Source organism: Protopterus annectens, chromosome 4.part0 (assembly GCF_019279795.1).
Source record: "Protopterus annectens isolate FY-2018-M chromosome 4.part0, PAN1.0, whole genome shotgun sequence".
NCBI lineage: Eukaryota > Metazoa > Chordata > Ceratodontiformes > Protopteridae > Protopterus > Protopterus annectens.
In genome coordinates this window covers 1944526953-1944548551 of record NC_056733.1, presented here as the reverse complement: position 1 = coordinate 1944548551, position 21599 = coordinate 1944526953, and positions in this window count along the sequence as shown.

Sequence of the window (21599 nt, the reverse complement as noted above, 5' to 3'; positions counted from 1 at the left end):
GGTCAGCATTACCCTTTTGCTTCTTACCACTTATGTTTTCTAGGGTGGTGGGTAGTCTTTTTGGCGTTGCCTACGTACAGCTCTATGGAGGTGGCAAAGGCCTTATCCAGTATCCAGACGCCCAGGGGTAACAGGTGCAAGCCATCCCTGGAACAGCAGCATGGCTTGTCATGCATGACATCTCAAGCAGACAGACATTAGACCCTCTTGGACTGACAGCTGTAACTGTGCCACCTGTTAAAGATGATCATTCTGTGTTTGTACTGTGGCATCATTCTTGGTGAGGGTTGGATGCTGCAAACGGCCAGTGTCATACCGGCCTGGGGTACATACACAGAGAGCTCATCCATGTCTCTTTTCATGTAGTCCAGGGAGGTACATCTCAGGTCATTCACACCAGCATGGACAATGAGTGCATCATATCTCTGCTTGCTTTGGGGTGACCTGCGTACTTGTGTTATGTGGCATATTGTGGCAGCCTACAGGCAGCTTACTGTACCCTTTCCCTTGTTCAGTCTGGTGAGTGGGACAGCAGTGTGTCTGCCTATACAGACACCTATTATAACTGTGTCAGGCATGTTGTTTCTCCTTCTGGCCTGTGACTGTTTGGCACACCAGCTTTGTGTACTATGTGTTGTATGTGCTATGTTTGGAGGTTGTGGTTGCTTGGGATCTGCTTTGGAGGCTTCTGTTGGTGTGGTGTGTTTGTAATTATGGCCTCTGGGAATGTTTTTCTGTGTTTATGTGTTTGGTTTACAGTTGTGATAGGTCTATGTGGGACTGGGTTTGTGGTGTATGTGGTTACCTTCTCCTCCTGACTAGTTTTAACAGTACTGAGTTGGGGGAGCTTAGCCTCCGGTTTGGATACATGGTTGCATCTCTCACATATATTTGTATTTATTGGGGGGAGTTGTGGGTTGTCTGTGTACTTGGGCCAGGTGTCACATTGCCTCTGGATTCACAGATTCTACTTGTTGTGGCTGGCCTTAGTGGATTGTATGTGTGGACATATTTTATTGCCATACTACTGATCAGTGATTACTTCCCTTTTTATGTTTGCTCTCTCATGTAGTAGCTTCCTCATTCTCTTGCATGGTTTGGTAATGGCTGGAGTCCAGCATGCCAGATGCCTGCATGTATGGCATTGTGTCTTGTTGTTATTTGTGATTGCATACTCCAAGCATTCCTGGCTGTGTTCATGGAATGCCTGTATAACATGTTCTGTGGTGTGTCCCATATTCTGCACTTGCACAGGGCCTTTCGTGGATTCCATATCATTTTGGAGGGGTGCAACCTATGCTTTACACATGTTTTTCACTGTGGTATTCTGGCCAGGGACTGGGGTCAGGATGTGTATATCCAGTGTGATTACTCTATGGTCTGGTCTTACCAGTGAGGGATACACTTCTCATCCTGCCATCCAGTACACATGTTGCTGATTATCACATCCAGTATGCTTACCCCTCTTGTGGGAGTGGTATGTTGTTCCTGGGCATTTTGGTTTATGGATTCTGGGAACTTTTCTCCTACTGTGTTGGTGCTAGTATAATGCTCCCAGTGTATGTCTGGGTATTTTCAGTCAAGCAATATAATGTGGTTTGGGGGGCTTGATATATTCATGTATTCCAACATAGGCCAGGTGCAGTTCCTGGTATTAGGACAGTAGTCTGCAGCAGGCTATATACTGGGAGGTGGTTTTAGCCATTGGTATTTGACCATGGCTACTCCATGCTGCTTCTTGTTGTGGTAACAACATGGAGGTGTGGTTATCCTTGACATTTATTGCTAGTCACCCTACTTTTGTAGCTTGTTCCATGTTTTGCGGTTGTACAGCACAGTATGAGGTGTGACCTGGTAGTGTTAGAGTGCTGATGTGAGCCTTGACCCAGTTTTCTATTACAGGACTGATATCTACATTCTCCATACTGTGTGTGTTTACACTGCACACATCTTGCTGTTTAGACTTCTGACATTGGGTAGCATTACATCTAGGTTCCTATCCCTTGTGGTACCTATGAAGGTGGGTTTGTGTTTTGAGAATTACCTATTCAGGGCATGCTGTGGGTACTGACAGCCTTTGCCAGTATCCATGGGGCCTGGACTGATAGGTGCACGCCACCCCTAGCAGGTGGTGCATCATGTCATGCTCCGCATGTCTTCCCAGGCTGGAACACATTGGCTCCCCTTTGACTAACTGCATTACTTCAGCCAGTTATTGCAATTGATCATCCCATCGTCATTTTGTGGCTTCATGCTTGGTGAGGGTGGATGTTAGTCAGGGTCCTCAGGTGTGCATATAGTACATGGTGTTACATTACTTAACACATGGCATTCATGCCTCAGGTGGTGCTGCAGGGCTGCCTCTGTCGGATGTGCATATTACACTCCCTGTACATGTTTGTGAGCAGGTCATGTCATTTTAGGCATCCATGTTATTATTTGAGTGAGTCAGAGGGGGTATCATTCTCAGGGTTCCTACTGAGCCAGTGTATGTGCTATGCATTGCCTCTTTGCCAAGGCCAGGGCATACTGGGCACGCCTCCTTCTGCCAACTGGGGCAGGCTCAGGTTGTTCCTCCTCCGAGTCACGCTCTGCCTGTGATGGCCTTGGCAATGGTGGGGGGCTGTTTGGCCCAGCCCTATGCTGGTCCTGCTGCAGCTGTTTTCACAAGATCATATTATGTAGCATAGCACATACCATGACAATTTGGGTACATGTAGTTGGTGTGTACTGCAAGGCTCCACCAGATGTGTCCAGACACCGTAACCGTGACTTGAGCAGCCCAAACACATGCTCTATTACATTACGTGTTTGTGCATGTGCCTCATTATGGCGTTCCTGTTTAGGTGTGTGTGCGTTTCTGATGGGTGTCATCAGCCACGGCTCCAGTGCATAACCTGCATCCCCCACTAGGTGTCCGTGTGGGATGTCCCCATTGGCAAATGTCTGGTAAAGCTGCGTCAAATGCCAGATGTGGGAATCATGGTAGCTCCCAGGGCAGCCAGCACACACATTCATTATTATGCCCTGGGCATCACACACGATCTGGCAGTTGATGGAGGGAAAGCCCTTGCGGTTAATGTAGGCCCTACCCTGCTCACCGGCTGGTGCTTTGATGCATATGTGCGTGCAGTCTATTGCACCCACTACCTCAGGGTATTCTGCTATTTGCTGGAAGAGACGCATATTGCTGGCCAATACCTCACGGGCATTGGGGAAATATACATGATCACCGACATGTGCTGACATGGCATCAAGGAACTGGTGCAGTACCCTGGAGGCTGATGCCTGTGATATCCCCATCATATCACCAGTTGGTCTTTGGAAGGTACCTGTTGCTAGTATTCTTAGGCCAACACATACCTTGGTTTCCACTGGGATGGGTTCCCCTCTGTTGGTTCTGTGTGTGAGGCGTGGCCTGCACAGCTCAACTATTTGCTGCAGGAGCTCTCTGTCCACTCTATAGCTCTACTATCTCCAGCTCATGTAACCCGTGGTAGGTGACCCTGGGCCTGTACACTCTTCTCCGTCTCCTCACTGTGGGTTGTCTGGCACCATCTGCATTGTCACCACCCTCAGCAAGTCGCCTATGTCTCATTATGACAGCTATGGCAGCCCCTAACATTTCTGCTCTGAGTTCAGCTTTTTCAGTTTTCACTTCTAATAGCTTACTCCTGTCTTGCAGTGTCTCTTGAGAGAAACATCCTGCACTGCTGTTTGCAGAGTTTTAAGTGCTGGGCTGGGCTACTATTCTGCCTGTGTAATTGCCTGCTTCTAATTGTTTTCACCTGCTAGCACCAGCAGTATTCCCTGCTAGCTTCCTACTAATTCTGTTGCTTCCTTTTTCCTTTCTGTTTCCTCAGGGGGGAGCAGCATGGATACCAGCAGAAACACGCTCACAGTGGCTTACACGTGCGCACACATGCTTACACGGTTCAGGATCTGCCTATTCGGGTTAAAATGCGTGCACACCCATGCAAACAGTGTTACAGGTCTGCCAACAGGCTCCTACATGCTCAGTCTGCCCTACACGCGTGCACACCAGCGCAAACAGTGTTAAACATCTACCAACATGCTCCCACATGCTCAGTCTGCCTTACACACACGCACACTGCCCTATTCGCGCTTCATGGCACACACTCGTGCGCATGCACGCCCAGCAAGAAACTTTGGTGTAAGTAACAGTGTACACCTTCCATTTCTTGACTTTCCCATGCTTATCTTGTGGCACTCCTCTTTCCCTGATCTGTGTCTGTCATCTGTCATGTTACACTGACCTCCAATGAACTGCATTTCTTTCTACCATTCCCCCCTGTGATGTCACCTATCTCCTACTCTATTCCTTCCCCTTATCTATCTCTTACACTACTAAGACTGTGCTCATTTGCTATGTGACTGTGGGATTCAGTATCCTAACCCTCATTTGCATGAGATTGCCTACTAATGCTTTGTTAAATGTCTTTGACTAAGCTTCCCCCCTTAGCAACCACTACACGGTGGCCGTGTTGTTTTTGGTCTGCTGGTCCCTGCATTGTCATTCCATGTATTGCATAAAACCCACATTTGTGGGTTTATAACCTTCATTTTTATGTTTTATACAACGCAACCCGTTTGTATTTTTATAATTTTTACATCGGGTTACCTTGCCAATGGCCACATATTTGGCCATTGGCATGCTGCCTGACACATATGCACCCTTTATTTGGAGCTGACATGGCTCCTTTGTGATTTTTGCAGAAACGTACTCAGTTGTCAACTGAGTACATTTCTGCAGCTAAAACGTCTCTTACAAGGGCTGGTTTCTGCTTCGTGGATCGCTAATATACCTCATTTGCATACCTTTCGGCTGCAAGTGAGGTATTTAGCATATCCACACCCAGTCCATGTAAGAGACGTTTTAGCTGGTCTCTTACACGGAGTTTAGGGCTGTTCCTGGATCGCAAGGCTTGCATGGAGTGTTACATGTCTCTTACTCTCCGTGCAAGCCTTCGTGAATCCTGGCCATTGTATTGATAAGACTTTAAGAAAGCCATACAAGCCCAGCTCCGTAACTTAAGAAGGAAGAGTAGAATAGCTGTGAGCTTGAAACAAACACACACTCACACACACACACACACACACACACACACACACACACACACACACACACACACACACACACATGAATAAAAACACTGATATGTATACATGCACTGCAGAATACTGACAGCATAAATACGCAGGGATCTTGGATGCATCAAAGATACACTAACATATGAAAGTAAGAAATCAGAAGAAAAATCCTTAATTTGAAAAGTATGTTCATAATACTTTAAGTCAATAGTCAGAAGAGAAAATAAGACATTAAACACATCAAAGCAAATGATGTATTTGTACACACTTAGCTTTTACAATTTATGCAGCCAATGCTACAGTTTTTAACTTCTATCGATGTTAAGGCCTTTCATGATGTAATGGTTGTTTCTAAGCTTACAATGTTATAGACATTAGTAGACTAAGGGATATCTTATCACAGAATAATATTAATAAAATGTTTACATAAAAATTGCTTTCTGGCAAAAAATAGTCTGTGAAGTAAGGTCCAACAAAGTGAGCATAGTGTAATCTAACCTTGCATGACAAGAATATTATGTGTCTACATAATTTTGACCAGAAAGTCTGGCAAAACAAGCAAACAGATAATCCTGATATTATTTCTTGTTTATTGATATTATGCCATGTTTCTCTTTTTTTGATATAGGCAGTCATGATCTCTTTAAAAATTCATTTAGACATTGGAAATCCTTCTTGCTGTCTTTCTCTCTCTCCGTATATATATATATATATATATATATATATCTATATATATATATATATATATATATATATATATATATATATATATATATATATGTGTGTGTGTGTGTGTGTGTGTGTATGTATATATATATATATATATATATATATATATATATATATATATATATATATTCCATGCTGTCAGACCCACAGGGGACTGGGCAATTAATGACATATCTTTATATAGAGTGGGGAGTGTACTAATGAACTGTAATACATTGTAATTCCAAATATCAAGAATGTCTGTATTCTGACATTAGCACACCTAACCGTGACCAACACCAGTGTAGAACCAATACTGCAGAACACCAGCTTCACATCTATTGTAGAAATGGAGAACTGTAGATCAGTGTGTGCTGTTGCTAAATGTTCACTCCTATTGCTTTCTTTGTTTTCTTTTTGGCTGTGATTCAATAAAGCCAATTCTCCATGTCAGAATAGTGTAGCAGCTATTGCACAGAATATGGCTGCCGAGTGATCCAATAAACAAGGCTGGGGCATGAACGAGAGTCCCAGCACTATTCTGACACTAACACCACGGAATAATGCTAATCACCTTATTTGCTGGTGAAAACCATGCAAATGAGGTGAATTAGTGATTCAGTAAGCAGACAGGCATCCATGTCAGAGCAGTGTCCGCTGCAGAAATGTATTCGGTTACTGTGGACATTTTTGCAAAAATCAAAACAGGGGCATTACAGCTCAAAGTAAAGCATGTATTATATTATGAGCATTAGGCATTCCAGTGGCTAAAAATATGGCCACTGGCAATTCAAAACCATTTCAAAATTATAAAAATCAAACTTTATTTTTTTGAACCGATTTTGGCTGTTTAACCATAGTGCAGCTGTGCACAAATTAAATCATGCAGAAAATAAAAAAAAAAAATGTAAAAAGACAATTTTATGTGAAATATGAATTTTGCCATTATAGTGGGTAGCATGCAGAACCAAAACAATAACAGGTAGCAATGGTAGCTAATGAGCTAGGCTCCGGTGTAGTGGTATAACAAGGGACTAAGGCAGCGGGGTAGGCAAATTAGCTAAATTTACTGAGTAGCAAAATGGGAGACCATATCCACCTGCACCTAACCATTTAGGAGCTATAATGCTGTAGTATAAGCAGGAGAAGCAGCTGACATTAAAAGGGGGTGTGTCATGCTTGGTGTAAGCAGATTGGAACTCTGCAGCTTCTATTTGCGCTCAGCTAAGACTAACTAAGCAAGGGTGTGTGTCTGAGGCTGCTTAGCTGTGCTTAGCTAGTTCAAGAAATGCTGAGTGTGTTTGCATCCATGGGAGGGCCATTTCTGCTCAATACTCTTTACTTTAGCTACATGGGTTTATGCAGCATGCCGTGGAGCTTAAATACAATGGAAATTAAAAAAAAAAAAAAAAAAACAACAGGAATTACAAGAAGTGTTTACATTTGAGAATTGGGTTTCCATGGCATGCCATGAGGCTTAGAACTGCACCTGCAATGTTCATTGTATACATTAATTTTTGTATATGTGATTTTGTTTGTTTCCTCGGAGCTTATCTCCCCGGGCCTCTACTGAAAATAGACATATATCCAGTTAGACTAGCCCGGTTAACAAATGTAAAATAAATAAAAATAAAAAAGGGGCAGAAATGGGAAGGAAAAAAAGAAATGGGAAATAGAAGAATAAAGCACTCAAGTACAAATAATATAGCTGGCAGCTGGAATGTATCATAGTCATTCAATCACACAGGCAGCATCTGTGGCACACCAGTATAAACCATGCAAACACCTTTCAATCTGTTTTTTCCCACATGCTCTGCACCATTGGTGTACACACTTGGGGGAATTTTAACTGACAAAATATCTTAGGTGCTGCTGTCGCTTTGCCACATTAGTATGTGCTAGAAACCGAGGGCGGTGAGGAGGATAATGCTGACAACTGCCCCAGACTGAGGAAGAGGAGAAGAGTGTTCAGAGCAAGAGTAACCTGCCAGGGGCTACATGATCTAGAGATACTTGAGCACTACAGGGTGGACATGGAAGTACTTCAGCAACTCACTGAGCTGTGTCAGCCTCACCTCAGACCCAGAGCCGACAGAGGGGAACTCATCCAAGTTGACACCAAGGTATGAGTAGCCTTAAGAATACTAGCTAGAGTTACTTTCCAAAGATGTACTGGGGACATTGTGGGGTCTCACAGGCTTCTGCAGTCAGGGTACTCCACCAGTTCCTGGATGTCATGTGAACACATGCTGGTGAGCACATATATTTCCCCAGCACCCATGAGGAGAGGATCAGCAATATGCATCTCTTCCACTGTGTAGCAGACTATCCAGAGGTACTGGGTGCCATAGACTGCATGCACATCCACATCAAGGCATCACCTGGTGAAGATGATAGAGTATATGACAACTGCAAGGGCTATCACTCCATTAACTGCGAGATCATGTGCAATGCCCAGGGAATTATCATGAATGTGTGTGCTGGCAGCCCTTGTAGTTATCATGACTCCCACATCTGGCATGCCTCACAGCTGTACCAAACATTTGCCAGGGGTACATGTCTGGTGGGGGTTGCTGGCTATGCACTGGAGCTGTGGATGATAACACCCATTAGAAAGGCACTCAAACATACACTAAAGAATGCCATACTGAGGCACTCATACAAACCAGGAACATTATAGAGCATGTGTTTGGGATGCTCAAGTCACGGTTCCACTACCTTGACATATCTGGTGGAGCCCTTACAGTATTCTCCAGCCACATGTGCACACATGTTCATAGTATGTGCCATGCTACACAATATGATCCTGTGGAAACAGCTGTGGCAGGGACATCACAGGGAAGGCCCATGCAGCTGCCCACCATTGCCAAGCCCCCCACAGGCACAGGGGGACTCAAAGGAGGATCCCCCTGAGCCTAATCCTGTAGGCAGATGGAGGTGTGCCAGTATGCCCATGCCTTGGAAAAGAGGCAATGCATAGCACTCACACTGACACTGTAGTGACCCAGGGACTGACACCTCTTGTCTGACTGTCATATATGGGCCTGTCCGGATGTCAGTCTGTGATGGTTTGACAGCTAGTCCAATGTGTAGCTTCATAATAACATATAGCAATACAAGCCATCTGAGGACCACAGCAAATGTAGTGGTGCAATGATGGACAACCTGCTAAATAGGTACACTCAGAGGTATGAAGTTCATAACCTTGAGTGTGATGGAATGGCATTTACCCCACTCACATCAGAATTACAAATACATAACATCAGCTGCTGTGGACAAAGACTTGACTGGACTACAGAACGGCAAATAGACACACATAAGTGGAAGGGGAACCACTGGCCAGACAAATGGAGAATGTGCACACCAGAACAAATTGTGCAGTAATATAGGTGCCATGCAATGTATGGAGTCAGTAAACATCACCTGCAAATACACAACACACACCTATGTAAGTGGAAGTCTGCAACAAAACAAAAACCCAAACAAAGGACACCTCAGAGGCAAAAACACATGAGAACTCCAAAGATCTACACACCACAGACCATGCAGACTCCACACACCAGGATCTTGCAAACACTAAGGCCTTACCCCAAACCCAAAACACCTACTCTACACAGAGAGGCTAACAGCAAGGTCCCTCTAATCCATTCCATACAGACTCTGCTGAGGTGATCCCTATCTGGCATACAAAGCAATCCAGACCCTGCCTTGATGGGAGTTTTGCACATCTGGAAGTCAAGGCCCACTCGATCAATCTGTAGGTGTGGCATCAACCTGGTATATGATGTCAGTATGGCTTGTTGGTGTGACATATACATGTCCCACACACTCACCTATCTGTGGAATACACTCCCTGTCCACATCAAGTCAAGTGCCCCAATATCCCTAGTGATGTGCTCCCTGTATAAATGCATGGGAAACACAAAATACAGTCCTGTGATTCCACCTTTTTCCCTGCTGGACAGGGGATCTGTGTGCTGACGTGTCTTAACATAGGCTACACTCTCACCTGCATGGGTTATAAGGGTTTCAGGGCCAATATCCTACTAATGTCATATCAACCTATCAACCTACACACAACTGTCTGTCAGTGTTTCACCACATTACTCTGTACTGCTCTGCCACTGACATACCTGCAAGTCAAAGTGCTATGTGGAATAAACTACACATATAATGGACATTTTTGCATAGTAGAATGCACTCTGTACCCACACCCATACCTCTCAACCATTGAAAGCAAGACATCTGGACAAGGTCATAAATAAAGGTGGGGCAAATGCCCAATGATAGGCACGTGTTGTAGATATTGCTCTTACAAACTGAGAAAGTTGTTGGAATAGCTGGTTTTGCATTAGCAGGAATTGCCTGAAGGTTATGAAGTCTGAAACACTAATGTATATCATTATTTTGTATCTTCATAGGAAAGTCTTCAAGGTACACCACCATGAGCTTGCACTGTGTCACAGTGATAAAAACACTCTTTGTTCGAAGAAAAACAATAAAAATGTTAAAAACAAACAAAATTCCCAGCTGAGATTAGCACTTTCTGATTCTTAAGCCTTCTTCAGATCATAAATAACAAGTGCTGGGTAAAAACATATATACTGTGTTGCAGCCAATCCAGTGGCTTCAAAGTATTTTTATCCTATCACCAGTGCACCTCTTAATTCTTAGTCCTTGGTCAGAAACAAACTCTACACAAGATCTAGCTTCCAATCAAAATCCTTTGCTGCTGCTGTAGTGTACTCAGTCAGGTACATACACTCTCTGTTCTTTACATCTCTGCAGTCAGAAAAGGTTAACACCCTGTAGTGTATAAGTACCAACCAAATACTTTAAATATTGTTTTCTTCCAATCACTGGTGCAGCCTATTATAGTGCTTTAACCAAGCCTTCAGCCATTCTTGTAAACACTGCTATTTCTTCATTGTTCACAATAACTTTTACATTAATTATCTGCTGTAAAAAGCAGACAATGTTAATCTAAAGAAGTGGTTTTACCACTTTTTGAACTTAATTTTAATATTTTTATTTTTATTATTCCTATTCATCTATGCTATTAGCAAAAACTTCCTAGTGAACAGAGAGAAAAAAAAGCCCAGATTAAGCAAAGTTTCCTCATTGCTTCAGACAAGGAACAAAAAACTTACAAATGGGTTCTCTGCATATACTTTTTTAGTTCAACAGAAAACATTCAAGATATTGGCAGAAAAGGATGCACTTAGGGTAACTCCTATTGTGCCCCCAAGTTTAGTGTATACTTCAGTAAGGAGGTACAGCCATTGCAAGGACTGTCCTTATGGTAATTGTAAGTTTATCTTGCCTTAGCAGGATGCAGCTATATCTTTTATTTATTTTTTTTGTTTTAGTGTTACCAAGTGCCATCCTCCAGTCACAGCTGGAGGATGTACTAATAGAAGCACAAACCATCTGACATGAAAAGTCCCAGATAAATCTTGTGGATGACAGGCTACTAATTAGTTCTACCCCTCAGAATATGAGGGCAGAATCCCTTAGTAAACAGGAAAAAGGGGAGCAAGGGGGGAGGAAGGGAAGGGGGTAATTATATATATATATATATATATATATATATATATATATATATATATATATATTTATTTATTTATTTATATTTACTGGCTTGGGCAGTCCAAACAGTACAATCTCAAAACTATGTGGGGGAAAAAATTAACCAATATAAGTTAATATTGGATTGGGGCTGAAACTGCTTCCCATCTGTATACCCTCCTGAATATAAAACTCTATCCAATCAGAAGGGAACACAGGTTCCCTCAACTCACATAGCATACCTAAGTTCTCACATGCTTAATACAACTTAACTTAAAAGAATGATATCAGTTCAGTTAACAGTTAAGCATCTATTCTTTAAAACTGGTTTCAATGGGATCATAATATTAAGACCTGGTTGCCGGTGGTCTTTCAGATTTGTAATCCAAACTATTTCACAAATTCCTGTGAGGTTTTGTATGTCTCCACCTCTAAGATTAGTTGATATAGTTTCTAAAGCTTTAAATGTAAATGCATGGTTGGGATTATGCACAATGTGGTTTGCTAACGCATTTGTCGTGTCTTTATTTCTGATGTCTCTTAGATGTCGTAGTATCCTTACTTAAACTTCTGATCCATTTTGCCTATATAAAAACCTGGGCATTTCCCACAAGTTGCTAAGTAAACCAGAAGTTTGGTATTACTGGTGGCTACTGCATTTACTGTAAATTATTTTGCTGTTATCAAATGTATAAAGGTTTTTTTAGTGTCAATAAAAGGACAGGCTTTACACATTCTGCATCTATGGGTACCTTGGTTTAGGACACTTTTCTTTTTAGGGAGACCATTTTTATTACAAATTAACCTTTTGAGGTTCTTCTTCTTGAACACAAACCTAGGCTGTTCACCTACTATATCTTTAATATTATCATCCTCAGTTAGGACAGGCCAAAATCTCTTTACTATTTCACAAATCTCTTTGTTATCAGTACTGTAAGTAAGAAGACAGTTTAGTCGCCGAGATTCACGATTAGTGGCTTCATTGATCTCACCATGTCTGCTTGGAAAAATATGGGCATCTTTTAGGGCCTCTTACTATTCCAGTCTTCATTCTCACCCCAAGATCTATATCTCGATAACCTCTATCTTGCAAATTCTGATAAAGATGTCAACATTCTTGATCAAAATGATGTTCTTCTGTACACAGTCTTGAAATACAAGTGACCTGGTTCTCCATGATATTTTTGAAGATGTGTTTAGGATGCATACTACTTTGGTCGAGGTAATTATTCTTCCAACTGTTTTTGCTGTGAATGGAAGTGCATAAACCAACTTCTATGTCAAATCATAAGCAGACATCTAGGAATTCTATTTCCTTTTTGGAGTAATTCATAGTGAACTTTAGAAATTCTGTAGTGGAGTGTAGATATTCCAGAAATGGTATCAACTCTTCTTCCGCCCCCTTCCACAAGATAAAAATACTGTCTACAAATCAACCATAATAGAAAATATATTTATGGATTGGTCTCAGAGAGAACCTTTTCAGACTCACAGTATGCTAACACCAAGTTGGAATAACTGTTGGCACATGGGGTGCCCATCGCTACACCCCATGTTTTCCAATAGTAGGTATTTCCATAGGTAAAGATATTATTCTCTAAGATTGGTTCCAATCTGCTCTGAAGGCTATTGATAGAGATAACTCTCTGATGGCTTCTATACCATATGAATGTTGTATGACTGTAAAAAAAACTATTCACATCAAGGGTTACTAAAATCAGGTCACTTGTTTCTGTTAAATTTTCCATCTTTAGATATAAATCTGTAAGGAAACTTCCTGTATCTCTTAGGACTGAGTTGACTTTGGATAATTATGCTTTAAGTTCATTTTCTACATACATAGATAGAGGTTCTCTTACCCATCATCCTTCTGCAACTATAGGGTGTAACGGAGGGTCATTAAGATTTTTATGGATCTTTGGTAGGCCACTGATTGCTGGTATTGTAGGTTTGGATACTTCAAAAAAGTTCTTTAAGTCCTAACTAATGCATCTTTCCATCAGCATATCCTGAAGGGAGTCACCTAGGCAAGTTACCATTCAACTCAGTTCATGGTGGCTAATAATGCTATATGTACGAGTATAGCTTAACATCTTCAACGTGCTTGCTCTGTACCATGCTGAGTCCATGACCACAATCACTCCTCCCTTATCGGCTGGTTTTATTATTATATCATCCCTTGACTGTAGAAGGAATAGAGCTTCTCTTTCTTGTTGTATCATATTAAAATAATGTCCTTTATTAGATCCATCTTCTCGTAATTTGGCAACCTCTCTGTCACAGAGGCATATGAATAGCTCAATGGCTGGATGGTTAACAGTTGTAAAAGTACTTGGTTTATTATATTGGTTAGATATGTGTCTCCCATCACTGCCAAATATTGTTTTTAAACTCACATTCCTGCCAAATGATCTAGTGCCTATAACGAATTCATTCAAATCTGATCTAATGGATGAAAAAAAAAAGTCAACCCTTTGTTCAACAGACTTATTGCTTCATCACTTAATGGAACTTTAGAAATATTAACTACTAAAGCATGGTCATTATGCTTCAGTAATTGAATTTCCTCCTCTTTCTCTCTTGGCTGGTGGACCTGGAGTATCTGTATATCTTCTCTTTCACTAGTACTGGAAACTGATAGGAAAAAGGGGCATGCACTGACTCTTCTTTAGATCTAGTGTCATTAGCTGTACTAGACACAGAATTTACGACTGCTGCTGGTGAGCCTGATGTTCCAATTAGTATGCCTATAGTTCCTTCTGTATCTGTGACTGTCTTGCTTGTGGCTGCTTTCATCCTATCTTTATGTTCCATATTAGATTTCATATTTGAAACACTAACTGCATTTATTAAAAATTCTCCCATTTCCATTGGTAACCCTTACTTCCCTCAGCCATTCAAAAATATTGCCTGCTTTGAAATTTTGGAAGTCACGTGCCAACTTTTTAGTCTTCTGTGCTCTCAATTTGTTAACATAAATATTTAAATTGAATTGTAATGTTTCCAGTGTACTTAAACATCGATCCGGTAGCTACATACATTCTAATGCTGCTTGTTTTGTTTTGATTAATTCGGTTGCATTTATTTCATCAGGTTTAAAATAATCCAATAGTAAGCGCATGTAACTGATGCTAGTCTCTAAATTTATTGTCTGCCATTTGGTTAGCAATTCTGGATGGTTATTGTCATAGCTGGTAGGTATTTGACCCTCATGCCTCTTGGAACAACTTTATGATGTAGACTAGCTTCCAGATGAAACCATTGCCATTGGAGCCTTTTGATGCAGAAAACCGCATCCTCCACTTCCTTGTAAACATCCTCAAAACTCTCATTAGACAAATTAGAGTCCATATCAGTCATTCTTCTGCCTCAAGATTTAAGATCAGTAGCGGATTCACTTGTTCTCTCATGAATTCATTGAGATCCTTATTTCTTCCATCATCCTTGTTGCTCTTGGAGTTGCTAAATAGCAATGCGTTGCCTACAGCCATGTGCAGTTGGTAGAAGTAAAAAAGAGAACAACAAAATTAATCGACCCCAACTGCCAAAGGTGTCCTACAGCAGTACAACAAAGTCTGCAAGGTTCACCACCATGAGCTTGCACTGTGTCACAGTGATAAAAACACTCTTTATTCAAAAAAAAAAACAATAGAAATGTTAAAAACACAAAATTCCAAGCTGCTATAAGCACTTTCGGCTTCATAAACCTTCTTCAGATCATAAATAACAAGTGCTGGGTAAAAACATATACTGTGATACAGCCAATCCAGTGACTTAAAATTATTTTCTATCCTATCAGCAGTGAACTTCTTAACTCTTAGTCCTTGGTCAGAAACAAACTCTGCACAAGATCTAGCTTCCAATCAAAATCCTTTGCTGCTGCTGCATTGACCTCAATCAAGTACATACATTCTCTGATCTTTACATCTCTGAACTCCAAGAAGGTTAACACCCTGTAGTGTATAAGTGCCAATCAAATACTTTAAATATTGTTTCCTTCCAATCACTGGTGCAGCCTATTAGAGTGCATTTACAAAGCCTTCAGCCAATCTTGTAAACACTATTTCTTCATTGTTCATAATAACTTTTCCATTACTAACCTGCTGTAAAAGCAGAAAATGTGTTTTTACCACTTTTTTAACTTAATTTTAATATTTTTATTTTTATTGTTCCGGTTCATCTATGCTGTCTATTAGCAAATGTTTTCTAGTAAACAGAGGAAATAAAAAGCCCAAATTAAGCAAAGTCTCCTCATTGCTTCAGACAAGGAACACAATCCTTACAAAAGGGTTCTCATCCTAGTTCACTGTATATCATTTTTTAGTTCAACAGAAAACATTCAAGATATTGGCAGAAAAGAATGCAATTAGGGTAATTCCTATTATGCCCCCAAGTTTAGCATATACTCCAATAATAAGGAGGTACAGCCATTGCAAGGACTGTCCTTATGGTAATTGTAAGTTTATCTTGCCTTAGCAGGATGTAACTATATATTTTATTTATTTTTATTGTTTTATTGTTACCAAGCGCCATCCTCTAGTCACTGCCAGAGGATGTACAAATAGAAACCCGCCCTATTGGACACTAAACTCCCAGACAAATCCTGTTGATGAGAGGCTACTAATTAGTTCCACCCCTCAGAATATGAGGGTGGAATCCCTTAGTGAACAGGAAGAAGGGGAGCAAGGGGGAAAGAAAGGAAGAGGGGGGATTATATATATATATATATATATATATATATATATATATATATATATTTACTGACGTGAACAGTCCAAACAATACAATCTCAAAACTATGCGGGGATCCGGCTGTTACTAGAGGATGGTGCTTGGTAACAATAAAACAATAAAAATAAATAAAAGATATAGTCACATCCTGCTAAGGCAATATAAACTTACAATTACAATAAGGGCAGTCCTTGCAATGGCCATACCTCCTTATTGGAGTATGCGGTAAACTTGGGGGCACAATAGCAGTTACCCTAAGTGCATCCTTTTCTGCCAATATCTTGAATGTTTTCTGTTGAACTAAAAAATTATATGCGGTGAACTAGGATGAGAACCCTTTTGTAAGATTTTTCTCCTCGTCTGGAGCAATGGGGAAACTTTGCTGAATTTGGGCTTTTTTTTTCCTCTGTTTGCTAGGAAGCTTTTGTTAACAGACAGCATAGATGGACATGAAAAATAAAAATAAAAAATATTAAAATTAAGTTAAAAAAGTGGTAAAACCACTTCATTAGGTTAACATTGTCTCCTTTCTACAGCAGGTTAGTAATGGAAAAGTTATTGTGAACAATGAAGAAATACCAGTGTTTACAAGATTGGCTGTATGCTTGGTAATAGCACTCTAATAGGCTGCACCAGTGATTAGAAGGAAACAATATTTAAAGTATTTAATTTGTACTTATACACTACAGGGTGTTAACCTTCTCTGAGTGCAGAGATGTAAAGAGCAGAGAATGTATGTATCTGATTGAGGACCCTGCAGCAGCAGCAAAGGATTTTGATTGGAAGTTAGATCTTGTGCAGAGTTTGTTTCTGACCGAGGACTAAGAGTTAAGAGATGCACTGCTGATAGGAGAAAAAAATACCTTTAAGCCACTGGATTGGCTGCAACACAGTATATATGTTTTTACCCAGCACTTGTTATTTATAATATGAAGAAGTCTTACGAAGCCAAAAATGCTTATCTCAGCTTGGAATTGTGTGTGTTTTAACCTTTTTATTATTTTTCTTTGAATAAAGAGTGTTTTTATTGCTGTGACAAAGTGCAAGCTCATGGTGGTATACCTTGAAGACTTTCCTACTTTGTTGTACTGCTTTTGGACACCTTTGGCAGCTGGGGTCAATTGATTTTGTTTGTTATATTGTAACTTCAGTCATTAATTATTTGCAACTAACTTGGCATTAAAACACAAGTTTATGTAGACTGGACGAAACTTCTAGACAAACATCTGGACAACCTGCAAAAAAACTTTACAGTTGAGAGGTATGCACACCAGGATATGACTTTCAGGTAAGAAGAATACCACACAGGCAGGAGATCCCAAGCCAGTATATCACCACGTTGCTGGACTGTTTACACAGCTTCATCAGTCAGTTGGCTGTACTGATACCTCTCAACTGGCTGTTTTGGGCAAGAATGTCTCTAATTGGGCTCATAATATTGATTTGTGCATCATAAATCTTGAATTTCTCTGGTATAGCTCTGTGATGATCTGAGGATGTCTGTCACTAGGTAAAGACACAATACACATCAGTGTCAGATGTCAGATATATCAGAAATGTCTGCTCAAAACAAACCCTGTGCCTCTAGCAACTTCCTATTTACTTTTGAGAAGTAGGGCTATAACACACAAAACCCCAGACTGGTTACAACTATCTCTGAAATGGAGTTCCACTCTTACTATAGAAGGTCATACTGGGCAAGCTCCTACATTTAGACAATCACAGCCCATGGCAGAACCTACATTAGACTATATAACTGTATTATGTATATATGTCTTTGCATACAGACAGCCATGCACACCTTAACTGTCTCTACACACACCCATCAGATAGGCTTGCCCTTAGCTAGCTGTAGGTGGTCCATATGTGATATATATGCATCTAATGTTTGTGATACACAGACATATATATGGGCAACATATAAAAATATGTCAAGCATACACACACATAGACATAGAGAAGAGAGAGACAGGCAGTTATAGAGAGAGAGAGAGCCACAGGGAGACACACACAGAGTGAGTCAATCACAGGGATACCCTTAATGGCCTAGGGTGATGCCCTGCTGTGGATAGTGGCATGCCAGTCATAACCAGTCGCATGTGCCAGCATGAAGGTGAGCTCCATTGTGTAATTGTACTGAGGTGGGGTTGTAATATAACATCACCTGCTTATGTATGTGTGTGTGTGTGTGTGTGTGTGTGTGTGTGTGTGTGTGTGTGTGTGTGTGTGTGTGTGTGTGTGTATGTCTGTAGGTTTACATATTAAAACACCGTTTCCACTCAATACACTTCCCATTGCCCTGCTTCATAAGATCTGCTGATGTCATTCACCTTAGAAGTGCCATTGAACACTTGTCAGCCCTATAAACTCTGTAGCATGTGTGATGAATGTGTAACACTAGATTACAGATAACTAGATAGGTAGGGGTTCTAATTCCAGTCCTAGCAAGTGTGTGTGTGTGTGTTTGAAGGTGAAACAGTTTTAGGCCAGTCCCACACACTACACTTCCCACTGCTCTACTTTAGCAGTCCTGCTGATGTCATTCCCCGTAGAAGTACATTTTGACAGCAACAACCTTATAATCTCTATGATACATGCAGTAACTACATAACAGTATAGTAAAAATAACTAGATATGCAGGGGTGCTATTCTCAGTTTCAGCAAAAGTGTGTGTACAAGTGTTTGTAAGTGTGTATGTTTGTAAGACAAAGTATTTGTAGGTTCACAGGTTCATAGGTAGTTATTAGACTATCGGCCCAAGGGTCTAAATAAGCCTAGCAAACAAGGCTCCCTGGTTTACACCACCCAAGAAAGCTAATTTCCTGTGCCCTTGTCGATCAGAGGCACAGAAGTGATCCCTAGGTTGTATTTCCTATTTCCCATCCACTTATCAAGATTTTTCTTGAAAAGTGCTAATGAGGAACTTTGCTTGACATGGATGGGTAGCTTGTTGCAGAATCTAGGAAGTTTCTGGGACAGAAAGCTATCCCTCCAGCATGCTCTGTTTATTGTGGTGACAAGGTTTAGGTCCCTAGAGTGTGTAGCTCAGAGGGATTGGGATTTCTTTAGGTGTAGTATGTCCAACAGCTCTGGATTTAACATAGCTTTATATGTTAGGTAGAGATCTCCTCAGAGTAGGTGATATGATACAGAGTAAATCTGGAGTTTTTTGAGATGGTCAGTGTAGGGCATCTGTTTCAGGCCAGTGATCCTCTTTGTGAGGTACTTCTGTGGCCTTTCCAGCTGCTGCAGATGTCTTGTGAGGTACATTCCAAAAGGGGCATTGTACGCTATAATGGGTCTAATGAGTGGCAAGTAGAGGTGAATAATGACCTCATTTTTCCTGGATAAGAACCCTTTTGTGATGAGGTGTGACACATAGAAGGATTTCCTGACTACGCTGGCGATGTGATTATCAAAGGAGAGACTACTGTCCGCCTGGGTCCCAAGGTCTCTTATCACACATTCGGCATTAAGTAGACTGCCATTTATGTGGTAGTTCATGGGAACAGAGTTTTTACCAAAGGAGATGACAATGCACTTTTTGGCATTGAACTTGAGACCATGCCTCTGACACCAGGCATCTGTCTCAGTGAGGCCCTTCTGTAGTATGTACACATCATTTGGGGACTCGACTATGGCTCCTAGTTTGCAGTAATCTGTGAACTTCATTAGCCAGAGGCCTTCAGAGAAGTAGATACCAAACAAGAGAGGTTTCAGGACTGAAGCCTGTGGTACTCCACTTATCACTGGTTTGAAGTCAGATTTGGAGTCTGCAACTTTTACACTGTAGGTTCTGTCACTGAGCCGGTTGGCAACCCATCTTGAGACTTAGGGATTTATACCTAGTTTAGTGAGTTTAGCTATAATTCCAGAATGGGGGATGGTGTTGAAAGCCTTGGTGAGTTCAAGATAGGCTGTGTGAACCACCTTACCCTCATCTACAGCTTTGGTGACTGCCTCAAAGAAGTTGATCAGGTTCAGAAGGCATTATCTGCCTTTCACAAACCAGAACTGGGTGGGGTCCAGTGGTTGGGTGTTACCAATGTCTTTGTTTATGAGTTCCATGATGATACATTCCAGGGCCATGCAGACCAGGCTTGTCAAGCTAACAGGGAGATAGTTCTACGATCAGTGGAGGCTCCTCCTTCGTGGAGTGGGATAACTGTTGCTGTGCACCATTCAGCTGGCACAAAGCCTGACATGAGACTATGATTGAAGATGGTGCTTAGGTGGGGAGCCAGTTTGTTCTGAAGTTCATGTAAAACACAGCTTGGGATATTGTCCAGTCCAGTGGCAGCTGGTGACTTCAAATCAAAGGAGGGCTGCAGGAGATAGCCGATTGGGTGGGGTCAATGGGAAGGGGTGCGGACAACTAGAAAGGGGAGGAGCTATGCTCAAAACCACAAAAACTAAACTTTAATTAAATATGCTGCCCTGGGTGCCAAACCCTCATTATGAGAGTCCAATCAAGACAAATTAAGTGTAAAAGAATAAAAATATTTCAATGCATTGGCTGCTTGACAGCTTACTTAATATCTAGATGGAAAAAAAAAGGTTGTGAGGCATGAAAAAATAAATTACTTTTTAAATGCTTTAAATGACAGTCAAAATAAAGTATAAGAAAAACAAGCAGCACTCACCTCAAACTGCTTCTCCTTGCACTGCAGTTCTAATTATAATTTATATTCAGCTTTATTAAAGTACCAAGTAACATGCTGAAAGTAGCAATTTCTGTGATGCCCCCACTTGTAAAAATGTTTCTTATCCAAAAAAGACCTGCTGCCTGACAACTATCTACTTGTTTCATGGGGAAAATATGATCAAAGTGAAAAATGAAAAGCAAACAATCTCAAGATACATTGCTTAAAGGATTATTGTACAGGTTATGGACCACACATGAATGGCATTCTGTTTAGTTTACGGGTAAAGCCCTCAGAGATCACCGGAAGTCTCCAACAAGTGTAATGAGCTTCTTAAAATAACGTAATCCTGTCCTTTATTACAAATACTGTCATATGCATTTCAATACCCAACACTTACACATTATCTAGTTAAGTATTCTCTGCATGGCAACAACAGAAAGGCTTCAATGTTGGCAATTCTTTAACAGTATGGTTATTAAAGCTTACTTGTATGTTATGATCTCAGACAAGCATACCTAATGGTCATTAAAGCATTGCTACTTGAAATACAGAGCAACAGGCACTTTGAGTAATAAGCATAAATCAACAGTACAAAAATATGACAGAAACCAGACCATTCTGCAAAATCAAGAGCAGATGAAAAGCCACTGTAGTACTTGTGTCTACCTTGGATGGGGGGATACCCTGCACATTTACACTGCATAACTGCTCCTTGCCTTGCTTGGACACATCCAGAGTCACTACATGGGGGAGTGAGGTGCAACAAGTAGGTCACAATTTGAAATGTCTCTGACTGACTGTGATGGCCCTGACACATTTGTCATACCTCTCACCC